General features: G+C 40.2%; 1 long non-coding RNA gene across 1 annotated transcript; it reads left to right on the forward strand.

Annotated features, from left to right (window-relative positions):
• The first annotated feature begins 392 nt into the window (after positions 1-392).
• On the forward strand, positions 393-11,930 carry LOC102485131 (uncharacterized). The gene is made up of 3 exons (XR_003549277.1): positions 393-649; positions 10,262-10,422; positions 11,778-11,930. It is a non-coding gene; the product is annotated as an uncharacterized LOC102485131 (long non-coding RNA).
• The last annotated feature ends 289 nt before the right edge of the window (positions 11,931-12,219 follow it).

Raw genomic sequence — 12,219 nt, forward strand, 5'->3', positions numbered from 1 at the left:
GATAAGTGGTACAGGTGGTATGGATATCTGCATGGTGTTTTAGGTAGCTAATTTAGTGTTCATGTAAGTCAGCCTAGCCCCTGTCAAAGGCAAAAATAAATTGCCCACTATGACATGGATATACACAAATTTCAGGTTCATCTTTTAGAGATATGATGGAGTCTTTGTAGTTTCTGTCACTGTGAGGAGAATGTAGAGTGCCTGGCCTTTTAAGATAAACTTCTAGAGATTATTTGAGACAAGTTGGGAGGCAGTGGCAAGTTTCAATAAAGATTTCAATCTGTGTTGAGTTATGACAGAGTTGGGGTAATTTTATTCTTCTGTAAACAACATAAAATCTCACTCCTTTTTTTCCCCAGTTGGTTACTGTGCTCCAGTGCTTCCTGGAACAAATGGCCTTGGAGATGTCCCATATGGTGATACAAAGAGATTCCCCCTGGTTGAATGACACTGGATATCAGCACTGTGGATGTGCTGGGGCTACACAAGTCTTGTAGGTCACAGCTCTGCAAAACAGATGGTGTCTTCAAGGCAGGGGAGAGCTCTGGACATTAATTGCTACCATACTTAGACCCAGAAGAGAAGCAAGTCTAGTGTGACTTACTCCTGGTCTGCTACTCCAAGAGAGAAGAAGACCCAGCTAGTGTTTGTATGAAACTTTCACATATGCTGGCTTACTGAATTTTACAAGATAAAACAAAACTGTGATAGTGTTTTTCTCATTTTGCCTGTAAAGAATCTGAGGTTTAGAGATATGATTGGGGTTCAGGAGCATTGTAGATGTCTCAGCTGTCCTGGACAGGTACATAGTTTTTGTCATGGGATGACATAGGTACAAACATGTAAGAGGAAACATGAGGAGCCTTTACAGGTTAGGCTCTGCATGACCGCAAGTTTACCTCCATCCTCATTCATAAACCCTGTGACTGAGCCTGAGGGAAAACTTGGAGATTACATTCACTTCTAGGAAAGTACTGCGCAGCCGTATAACACAAGGGTGCAGTATTGGGCCACAGATTCAATATGTCCTGCATCCTAATTCATGCATTTTGGTATGATTTGAATTCCCCAGTGTTTGTTTATATCTATTGCTTATATAATGTTATCTGTTGTAAAAGAAAGATTTGTCTGGGGTCAGAGTCATGCAGAGTATGTTCTGAAGAGTTAGAGACTACAGAAAGAGAGATCAGGGAGAAATAATTTGGTTGGAGCAGAATGAGTCCTGGGAAGAGGTTGGGCTAAGGGTATAGAAAGTAGGAGGAAGCCAAGTGTAAGAAATATTTATGGGACTGTATGTGCCTGCCTAAGGAATGTGATTTATAGGAAAAAATTTACTATGATACCAAGGCTCCTCGCTTAGGGGCTTATAATTAGTGAGGATCAGGGTAAAGGATCAAATTTGGGAAAAGATAATTCAGGGTTGAATATGGTAAATGTAAAGGCTTGTAAGATGTTCATGAGAGATGCCCATGAATCATTTGGACTTTTGGATCTGAAATTCAGAAGATAGGTCTGTGCTAGAAACAAAGATTTGGGCACCATGAACTTGGATTCATTCATGCCCTAGGAGTAAGACATACAGTTTCTCCTAGGAGGCTTGTGTATGGAAGAAGTTGAAAACCCATTGACTTTGAAGAGATAGGAAGATAAATGAAACCCATGGAAGAGATCATAAGAAGTGGAAGAGGAAAGTTTTATCAGAATCTCAGAAATATCAAGATGAAATAAATTGCTATAATTGGAGTTCCTTTTCTTCCACATCCAGAGTTCTTCCCTAGGCCAGTGCCTGCATCCTCCTGCCCTTTCCTGCTGTGATGGCAGCTCTTATGGAAAGAAGGCAGGTGTGTAGCTTCCTAGTCTTTGTGTGCAAAGGAGGAATCCATAAGGATAAGATAGTCTTACTTTGCTGTTTCAAGTAAATACAAGATTTACTGGACCCTGAAACCCTTCCCAATTAATTTTTACTTTTTTCAGGTTTTAAATCACTGTACTCAAAGGTTTTAGCATTTTTACTTGAACCATATGTGTAAGTGAATTTTTAATTCAATTATTTGGAAGTTTTGTATCTACGCATTAAATTAATGACGCTGTGACCAAATTGGTTTTGTTATGCTGTTCTTTAGACACGACTTATAAGACATAAAGAGGAGATGAATTGGTATGAAAGCAATGCCATTGGAGACAACTTGTCTGCATAAAACAATTTTTAGAGGAGATTTATGTCATCAGAAAAGTTGCTTTTCCTTGGAACCATCTGAATCACACTTGCGAGGCCTGGCTCATGTCTCTAGTGGTGCTTGAGTTGAACCCAAGTTTGCAATTTTCTCAAAAGCAATTACTAATAAGGGGCCTTATTGAAGAGGCAATGAAACTGTTCATCATCACAAAAACACTTACAGCAGGGATGAATACCCTTACGGAAACACTCGCTGTGCTCACTGTGATGTTTTGTTTCTTAGTCCCCTTGAGGCTGTTTCTACCCAGTCAAGGAAGTGGAGATTACAGGCAAGAATCTAACATGATCAAGAGATAAGACTAAAAGTTTTGGGGACCAGCGGTTGGCATAATGGCTATGTCACTGGACTCCCATGTAGTCGACCGCAGTGCAAGTCTCAGACCTGGTGGCTTAAACTCACGCTGGGCATGTGTGCGTGCATGCCCAAGATCCAGAGAGGAGAATGGAGGAGGGATTACAACGTGGCCATCCCCCCAGGGGAGTGATTACTTACTTTCTGTCTCTCTGTCTTTCTCTCTCTATCTGGTGAGTGCATGTGCCCTATAGCAAAAACCTCTCCAAAAATAAAATAAAATAAAATAAAATAAAATAAAATAAAATAAAATAAAATAAAATAAAATAAAATAAAATAAAAAGTTTGTTGGTGAAGAGACATTGACATTAAGGTTTTTTTGCTGAGTGATTCAGGCCCAGTATCTACATGAACCTATCAAGAGTTCTCAGCCTCTTGTTTCCATGACTGAATGCCAGCCTGCCGATGCTTCTTATGTAGTGTAGGATTAGAACAAATTGTTAAAGTTCTAAATGTGACTTTTCAGGGCTGTTTACGCCAGGTCTGCCATACCCTTCATTCTCCCTTCTCAAGAGTTTAGGAGTGGATTTCTCTGGGTCTCAGTCATACCTGTGGTTTGAGTCCTATCTCTGCCACTTCCTGTACGAACTTAGGTGAATCACTTAACTTCTAGAAGACTCCATTTCCTAATCAGTAAAATGGAGAAGATAACATAAACAGGGCTGCAGACTTCATAAGGACACTGAGAGGATTAGATAAATTAATGTATGTAACATGCCTGGTAGATAGTCCATGTTCAGTGGGCTGAAGTCATTATTATTAAATAAGAAAGTTCAAGTAGTCAATGGGTCTCAGATTGAACATGCATGAGATTTTTTTGTGTATGTGTGTGTGTGTGTGTGGGGGGCGGACTGTTAAAAAGAAAGATCTTTGAAATTATTCCTCTAAAGATTCTATTATGTAGATCTGAGGTAAGGTCTAAGTATCTGCATTTTTAGCCAGTTACCCAGCTGATTCCAATGCAGATGTTTGCAAGTACAATGTGAGAACTACTGGAGCAAATGCATGATCTTCCAGAGCTTTCTATAGGTTCTGAGGCACTATACTCCAGATTAAAACAACAGAAACAAGGAGATTTGCTTGCGATTCAAGATAAATTCCAAAATTCCAAGTAACATTCTGAAGGCAGAAGGATTGAGGTTTATTTTGGAGAAGCAGAGATGGGAGGTAGGAGCTTGTTAAAGCTAGGGAAATGGCAGATGTAATGACTCAGAGACAAGGTCTAGGTAAACTGCATTTTTAGCCAGTTACCCAGCTTATTCCAATGCAGATGTCGCAAGTGCCGTGTGAGAACCATTGGAGTAAATGCATGATCTCCTAGAGCCGTCTTTGAGCTCTGAGACACTGAACTCCTGATTTAGATACAGAAAGGAAGACATTTGCTAGGGAAATGGCGGGTGCAGTGACTCAGTGGCTGGAAGAAGGAAGTATGGCCAGGAAGACCCGCATCACTGAAGAGGGGAATGGGAGCTGGAAGGCAGGTGAGAAGGCCATAAGCGTGTGAAGAGCTCCTCTCTGCGCCCCCTCCCTGCCACCAGGCAGTGTTTGGGAAGGTGATTATTGTGGCCTTGTGCATGGGAGTTCAGAGTTAGGCATACTTATTAGAGGACACCTGCTAGTTTCAGGTCTGCTCTCATTAGAATTTGCATTAGGGTGACAGCCATCAGAACAGAAAAACAGCAACATCTCCAGGGAGTTTTGAGTTCTCCTTGACTGCATTTTAAAAACATATTCAAGTCCAGCTCTGTGGAATTGCATAGGCCACAGTTGCTGTGAACATAGACTTTTCACCACCAGGTAGTCAATGGGGACTTAGCCTCAGAGCAACAAAACAGTAAATGTGCAAGAACTAGTAACAAGTGTTGAAAAGATTGTGTAAAATTTTAGGCACATGCCCCTGCCTCCCCAGTGGTGGTACAACACTCTTGGGTTCCAGTGTCAAGGCTCTGGATTTGTTCTTCTTCCCTCAGGCTGTTTTCATATTTAAAAATCATTCAAACAATGGGAGGAGAGGGGAGAAGTTCCTCTGATGTGCAATAGAAAGCTCTGCCTGAGCACCTTTTGCCCCAGTGTGGTGAGTAACATCTGCCGGGAGCCCCAGTCCTGTTCTTTGCTCTGTTCCTTCCATCTATGCCTTTGGTCTCTTCTCTCTGGAGTGGCTGCAGGCTCCCTCCTGGGAGTGGAGATCTGAGCAGCTGTGAGACAAGGGGGTTTAGTCACGTCTGCTTTTGGGGCTTGTTCCTAAATGTGATGTGGAAGGGAATGGGGCAAATCCATATGGGCAAATGGATTTTTAAAAAGGAAGATGGATATTAAGTCTTGATTACTATGACAGTAGTCCTTGAGTAGACTCTGGCAACAAGCTATCCTTGAAAAAGAGCAGAACTTTTGATAATTTCTCATTTTGATGCTGCATTACCTCTGTAATTTCTCTTAAATGCTTTATTTCTCTTGTTCCATCATGGCCAAGATGTTTAGAAAGCATTATGGTATTTGTGACTCATATTTCCCAATTTTTAACTGAATTTGCTTTTAATTTGGCCAGGGACTTCTTCAAGTCAGTTTGGATGCTGCTTCATAGAAACCTTTGTGTAATGCCTCCCCTCCCCTTTAATCCTCTCTTCCTTCCTTTTTAATTCATGGCAAGTAGCTAAATATAGCTCACTTTATGGTTTTATTATCTGCCTTAATTATTTTTGTTTTGCAGGAAGGGAATCCTGGAGTAGAGAAAAACTTTAGGGGAGTAGTGGAGTCAGATGACCAAAAATCTTTTAAAATTGACTTTGTTTAAACATGGGTCTTACTATATTGTGAAAAATTTTGTGTGTGTGTGTGTGTCTTTGAAATTTAAGTGAAAACTTAAAATAAGGAAACTTGCAAATGTAAAGTGATAATTCTCTGTAGGAAGAATTCAGTAAATGCTAATCATGTGCAAAGCAATAAGAAAACATTTCGTATGCCTTATCTAATTGACTGGTGGGGGACTTTGTGAGATAGCTAATGTCTCCAATTAATAGAAAAAGAAACAGGCTCAGAAAAGTTTGGTATCTTAACTAATGTAAATGGCAAAACAATATTTCTGAATTTGTATTCCATGTGGGAGGATTTTAGTAAACTGTGAAATACATATTGTTGATTCTATGTATTTTTTTTCCCCATAGAATTAAAGAGCTGGAGGAAACCAAAGGATATAATGTATTTTGGGTGTGAGTGTAAATTAGGTGGTGGTGATCAGACAATGATGTGGAGCTCCTAGTTTTCCCAGGCAAGCCTTGCTAGGTAATTGCAAATGCAAAACCAAAGGCATTAATCTCAGATGTGGAGGTACTATGCATGTTAGAAATTGTTTTAGTCCATTTAGGTTACTGTAATGAAATACCTCAGACTGGGTAATTTTTTAAATTGTTGTAAACAACAATGTTTTTATTGCTCATAGTTCTGGAAGCTGGGAAGTCCATGACCCAGATGCCAGCGGATTCAATATTTGATGTGGGCTCCTTCACTGCTTAAAAGATGAAGTGCTCTTGCTGAATCTTTGACTGGCGTAAGGGATAAATGCTGTGTCCTTCTGTGACAGAAGAACACAGGGAGCTTGCTTGAACCTTATGGGATTTGTGCCCTTATAAAAAAGGCTCTACCTCATGACTTAATCATGTCTCGAGTGCTCCATACTTAATTACATTGGGTATTAGAGTCCAACATATGAATTTAGGGGGGACTTCAATATTCAGACTGTGGTAGGAAAGTTATGAAACTCCTGTGCGGACCTGGAACGGGAATAGCAATGCCACAATTCTGGAAGAAAAATTCAGAGTCCCAGTGTGAAAGCGATACCAGTGAATGTTGAGTGATGAAACATTTTGTCAATGTAGGACCAAATAGATACGTGACAAGTCCTCTTGGAAAATAACATTGGAAAAGACAGCAGAAAGCAGTTAGGCCCTGGGAGATCTGACACAAGTGAGGATGTCACAGGTGTGGGGGACTGGCTTAGCTGAAATGCATTAACATTTTAGTATCATAGGGAGGACATGTCCAAGATGAAATGGCCAAGTTCTACCAGGCAGGTAGGGAATAGCAATAATCAATATGAGATTAACCATTCTCTGAACTACTTTTATATAGATGGCACTTATTCCATTGATTCATCTGGAGGTTGAGGGTTCAAGGTTAATGCTCTAGTCTGAAGAAGATGTGAGTAATTGGCAGGATAATGAGTTGGAACACGGGTACAAGGATCAAAACAGGAGCCTTGATTAAGCCAATGGCAGGAAATGAGGGTAGAGGATGGTTTGAGGTCCATTACTGTGGGAGGGACATAGGTGCTGACAGTCATTCCTGGCGCTCCACTTCTTCTGATCAGCAAAAGGAAACTTCAGGAGCAAGGTAGAGCCATACATTTTATCAGTTGGCATAGTGATGTTGCATCTTAGAGAAATAAATAAACTTTGCATATGCCAGTTTTTCCTTGGGATTGGATTGGTCAGCGGTTGGGACAAGGTAACATTTTAGGAAGATTTCTTGTCATTGGCCTAAACTGTGGTCAGCCTGGGAGGGCCACCAAGAGTAGGGAGGAGGCCGGTCTGAGCTTTAGGAAAGGCACCACAGACAAGTACAGAGGGTTTGCAGCCCCACAAAGTGTGCCAGCCTACCCTCTAAGCAGTGCCTGGGGATGCTTGAGGATATGTGGAAATAATTACAGAGCCGCTCCACTTTTCCTGCTTGCCCCTTTTCTTATTATTTCCCTGTTTTCCATCCCATTCCATCTCTAATCTTGCTTTTGCTTCTTTCTTTTCCCAGAACTGTTTTTGGCCTTTGAATTTTGGCTTCTGATCTCTCTCTCTTTTTTTTCTTTTGGCAAGTCATTTTGTATTAGTTAACCCTTTCTGATACAGATCTAGCCCTCTCATAAACATTTACTGTTTTCTCATGTGAACCCGAGACAGGGCTCAGTTCTGTAAATGGCCTTGGGAACCTTCTGATCTCTCTCTCTTTTTTTTCTTTTGGCAAGTCATTTTGTATTAGTTAAGCCTTTCTGATACAGATCTAGCCCTCTCATAAACATTTACTGTTTTCTCATGTGAACCCAAGAGACAGGGCTCAATTCTGTAAATGGGCTTGGGAACGTCAATCGTCATTGATAATTGTGCTTCTGAACAGTTCCACGATCTCTAGACCGTTCCTGTTCTGGTTCATCCTAAATATATTCAACTGAGCAACATTTTTCAGAGTACACTGCATGGAGCACTAGTGTACCCCATGATGTTCTCTGCAAGGGGCTCTGTGGCCATGATGGTTGGGAAGTGGCATATGTTACATGCTGCTCTTGGAAACACACCATGAATATTATCACACTCAAGGCTCTGAGAAGTCCTACAGTAAATGAAACACTTCAAAAACAAAAACGTTTTCCGAAGTTACTTGACCTAATTCCTATACACATTCCGCGTAGTGGTGTTCCCTAGAATAAATCTGGGGAAATGTTGTCATAGAATATAGCATGTTTTATGCTTTTTGTTTAGGTTGTGAGGCCAAGTGATATTTATTGATAGTCTTCAGATCTAGCTGAAAATAGAGCATCCTTTGCAAACAAACATTTTCTTTTGATACTTCATTCCTATAACTCAGGAAACCTCTTTTGCATCCGTATATGGGACTTTTTTTTTTTTTTTTTTTTGAGAGGTTTTTGCTATAAGGTGCGTGTGCTCAAGACAGAGAGACAGAAAGTGAGAAATCACCCCAACCCCCGGCGGGGGATGGCCATGCCACAATCTCCTCTCCTTCATGCTCCTCTCAGGATCTTGGGTACGCACGCACATGCACCGGCGTGAGTTTAAGCCACTGGGTCCGGGACTCGAACCATGGTCAACTACATGGGAGTCCAGCAACATAGTCATTATGCCAGCTGCTGGTACCTTGGGACTTTTTTAAAATATAAAATTGATGTGGGTCCAGCAGGTGGCATAGTGGTTAAGGCTCTGGACTCCTACATGATCAGCCAAGTACAAGTCCTGCAACTGGCAGCTTGAAACTCATGCTGGGCATGTGTGCATGCATGCCCCAAATCCTGAATGTAGAATGGAGGCAAAGGGATTGTGATGTGGTCAATCCTGGGAAGTGATTTTTCGCTTTCTGTCTCTCCATCTCTCTATCTGTCCAGTGAGTGTACACACCCTAAAGGGAAAAAAATCTCTCAAATAACTAATAAACAAAATAAATAAAATTGGCATGATTATTGTATATATTTATGGAGGATAGTGTGATTTTTCAGTATAAGAATACAACGTGCAAGGATTAAATCAGGGTAATTACTGTACCCATTGTCTCAACCATTTGTCATTACTTTGTGTTGGGAATATTCAAGGTCCCTTTTCAGGTTCTCCAAGATATAGAATGAATTGTTGTTAACTATATATACTTTACTGTTCTTTATAACACTATATGATTCTTCTTGTCTATCTGAATTTTGTTTCTGTTAACCAACATTCTTCCCAAGCTCTAGTAGTTATTCTCCCACTCTATTTCTATGAGGTCATACTTTTCAATTTTCATATATGAATGAGAGCATGTGGGATCTCTCTTTCTGTGCCTGGCTTATTTCTCTAGCCAGAATGTCCTCCAGGTTTGCCCATATTACCTCAAATGAGAGTCTTGCTTTCTTTTTTAAATGATAGAATGCTATCCCATTGTATATATTATATAGGATATTTCTTATTCATGATTACCTCACATTGGGAGGAAAATAATAAAAAGTGGGTACCACAGAATGGAAATTTTCTTCCAGAATATTATTCAAAGATGATTTTGTCTTAGAAAAGAAAAAATAAAGCAGGTACTGAATATATTTTAATTAGAAATGCACAGTAAAATAGAAATAGCTTTGTACTGGTTAGCATGACCTAGTCATAAAAATGTTGATTCTTAAAATTAGTGAATTCTCATAAAGGAAGACACAGCTGTTCAGCCAGTAATAACATGACCTCCACTTCTGTGAGTTGGTCATTAAAAACCAGTGTGAAGTAACTACCTGTTCCTTTTATTGTTCTCAAGGGAGAGAGATTCTTGGAGGCCCTGATGGGTATGTTATTATGGGGGAAGGGGGCAAAGGGAACACTTTAAAATGTCAGAGCCATTTTCACAAGTCTTGAACTGTTAGTTGTTATGAAGTATAGTTGCATCTTCTAAATTTATAACCTTCAGATATTCAGCCAAATTCAGCAAGCAAAATGAAAAGAGGTGGAAGTAAAACACAGGAGAAATACAGTTGCATACCGATTCTCTGCCTATTGGGCTTAGTGAGCATATGTCTAGGGGAAAGGATAGATGGGAAGTATGACCTGCTTTCCCTCTGCCCCCAAGTGCATCCTATAGCATGAGTGTTCCTCGGCATGGAGGTGATTCTAGTGTTCAGCAATTTACATTCCTCTTGTAGAATGGAAAACACCAACACTTCTAACTATACCTTAACTACAGAATCAGTGATTTGTTATTTTGGATTAATTAAGATATTGTACTTTAACAAGATAATGACTTTTCAAAGGATTTTTAAGCATACTTTGGCTATCTGTAATGTTTACCCTGTGCACACATTTCTAAGGAACCTCCAACAGGTTTTGCTGAACTCATTTTCTTAGTGTCCCAAGTCCCACATCTTATTCCCTTGTTCTTCTCAGGAGGAGCCTTGGGGGAAAACTGAGTCAAGTTGTAGAGAGATGCATAACTCAAGTTATAGAGTCATGAGAGATGCATTTGTCACCAGCAGCTGGATCCATCCTAAGGAGGAGAGTATTCCGGCTACCCTGCTATGCTTTCTTGGAACTGAAGTGTGATTATAGTGAGTATGAGAATCAGTACTCCATTCTTTGTCCATTACACACAATAAATAAGAATATCATCATTTCTAAGCTGCTGGATTCAACCACAGGGATTAGATTGGAAAGATTTGTAGTGAACTTTTCGCCATCATAATTCTAGTTAGCTTAAGTGTCATATAAGAGCTGGTTATTCATTTTTGTTCAGAACTACTTTTTTTCCTTAAAGAATTATTTTATTTAACTTTATTTATTTATTTATTTATTTTTAATTTGACCAGAGAGGGACAGAGCAAGAGAAAGAGAGAAAGAGAGAGAGAAAGTGAGAAAGCAAGTTGCCAGGTTTGGGACTTGAACTGCAGTCAGTCATGTGGGAGTCCAGCATCCTTAACTGCCATACCACCTGCCGGCCCTGTTCAGAACGATTTATGGAAACAAATAAAATTTTAACCCAATTAATAATAACAAACAACAACAAATGATAACACATTTGTCTACCACTTTGAAAATATCAAGCCAAGTCATAGCTTTAACCTCACTATAATTCACCCTGTTATATAACAGTAAAACAGATTACAGCAACTATGAAATAGATGGTTCTGTGTCTACATGTGACCCTCTTGTCATCAGTACAGATTGTCGTATCGTTGTGTCTAATATGGAACTTTTTGTTGGTTTGTTTTTCTTGAGAGATTTTTGCTATAGGATACATGCACTCACCAGACAGACAGAACATGAGAAATCACCCCCTAAGGGGGATGGCTATGCAACAAACCCTCCTCCTCCATTCTCCTTTCAAGATTTTGGGCACGTACGCATACACAAGTTGCTAGGTTTGGGATTCAAACCATGGTCGTTCATGTGGGAGTCCAGGGCCTTAAGCACCATGCCACCTGCTGGTCCCACAGTCATTTGTTTTAATTATTAAGCACTATAAAGTTCTTCTGCACTGCTACAAAGGGAGCAATGGTTATTTCTGGAGAGTGGATCTAGGAGGATTTGGTGGGCTGTTTAAATTTTTTTGCCTTATGCATGTACCTCTAGTTAAGAAAAAGAAAAAAGTAAGGGGCCAGCAGGTGGCATGGTGGTTAATAATACTGGACTCTTACTTGATTGACCACAGTTCAAGTTCCAGACCTGGCAGCTTGAAACTCATGCCTGGTATGTGAGTGTGTGTGTGCCCAAAATCCTGAGAGAAGAATAGAGGACAAGGAATTGTGGTGTGGTCATCTCCCCGGACAGTGTTTTCTCACTCTCTCTCTCTCTGTCTCTGTCTCTCCAGCAAGCACATGCGCCCTGTAGCAAAAATCTCTCCTAAATAAATAAATAAATTAATTAATTAATTAAATGCCTAGAGGTGATGTTATTTTTTCCATAGTGCTAAGCCACCAGAAGTAAGTGGAGAAGGCCCAGAAGCCAGGATGTCAAACATTCTGAGAATTCTTACAGAAACTGACATACCCTACCATGACTGTTGGAGCCCTGAAGAAGCAAACTGGGCCATAGGAATGTGATGCCAAAATGTCTACCCAAAATGGTGAGTTGCTGTGAGTTTGTTCCTGGAGTCCACCAAGCAGAAGAAGTGAGTGTTATCAGAAGGAAATTACTGTCCCATATCCTTTTTCTTTTTTTCTTCCTTCTTTCTTCAGCACACATGACAAACATATAGATATAAATATAGATACGGATAGATGTAGACATACAAACGGAGAAAGATAGAAGCACCCTCAGCAGTATATCATTACATGATCCACTTTCCTCATCCTTCATCAGGATCCTGGGTGCTCATGCTCATGTGTATGCCTGGCATGTTTTCAGGT

This window comes from Tupaia chinensis, unplaced genomic scaffold, assembly GCF_000334495.1.
Source record: "Tupaia chinensis unplaced genomic scaffold, TupChi_1.0 Scaffold000217_1, whole genome shotgun sequence".
In the NCBI taxonomy this organism is placed as follows: domain Eukaryota; kingdom Metazoa; phylum Chordata; class Mammalia; order Scandentia; family Tupaiidae; genus Tupaia; species Tupaia belangeri.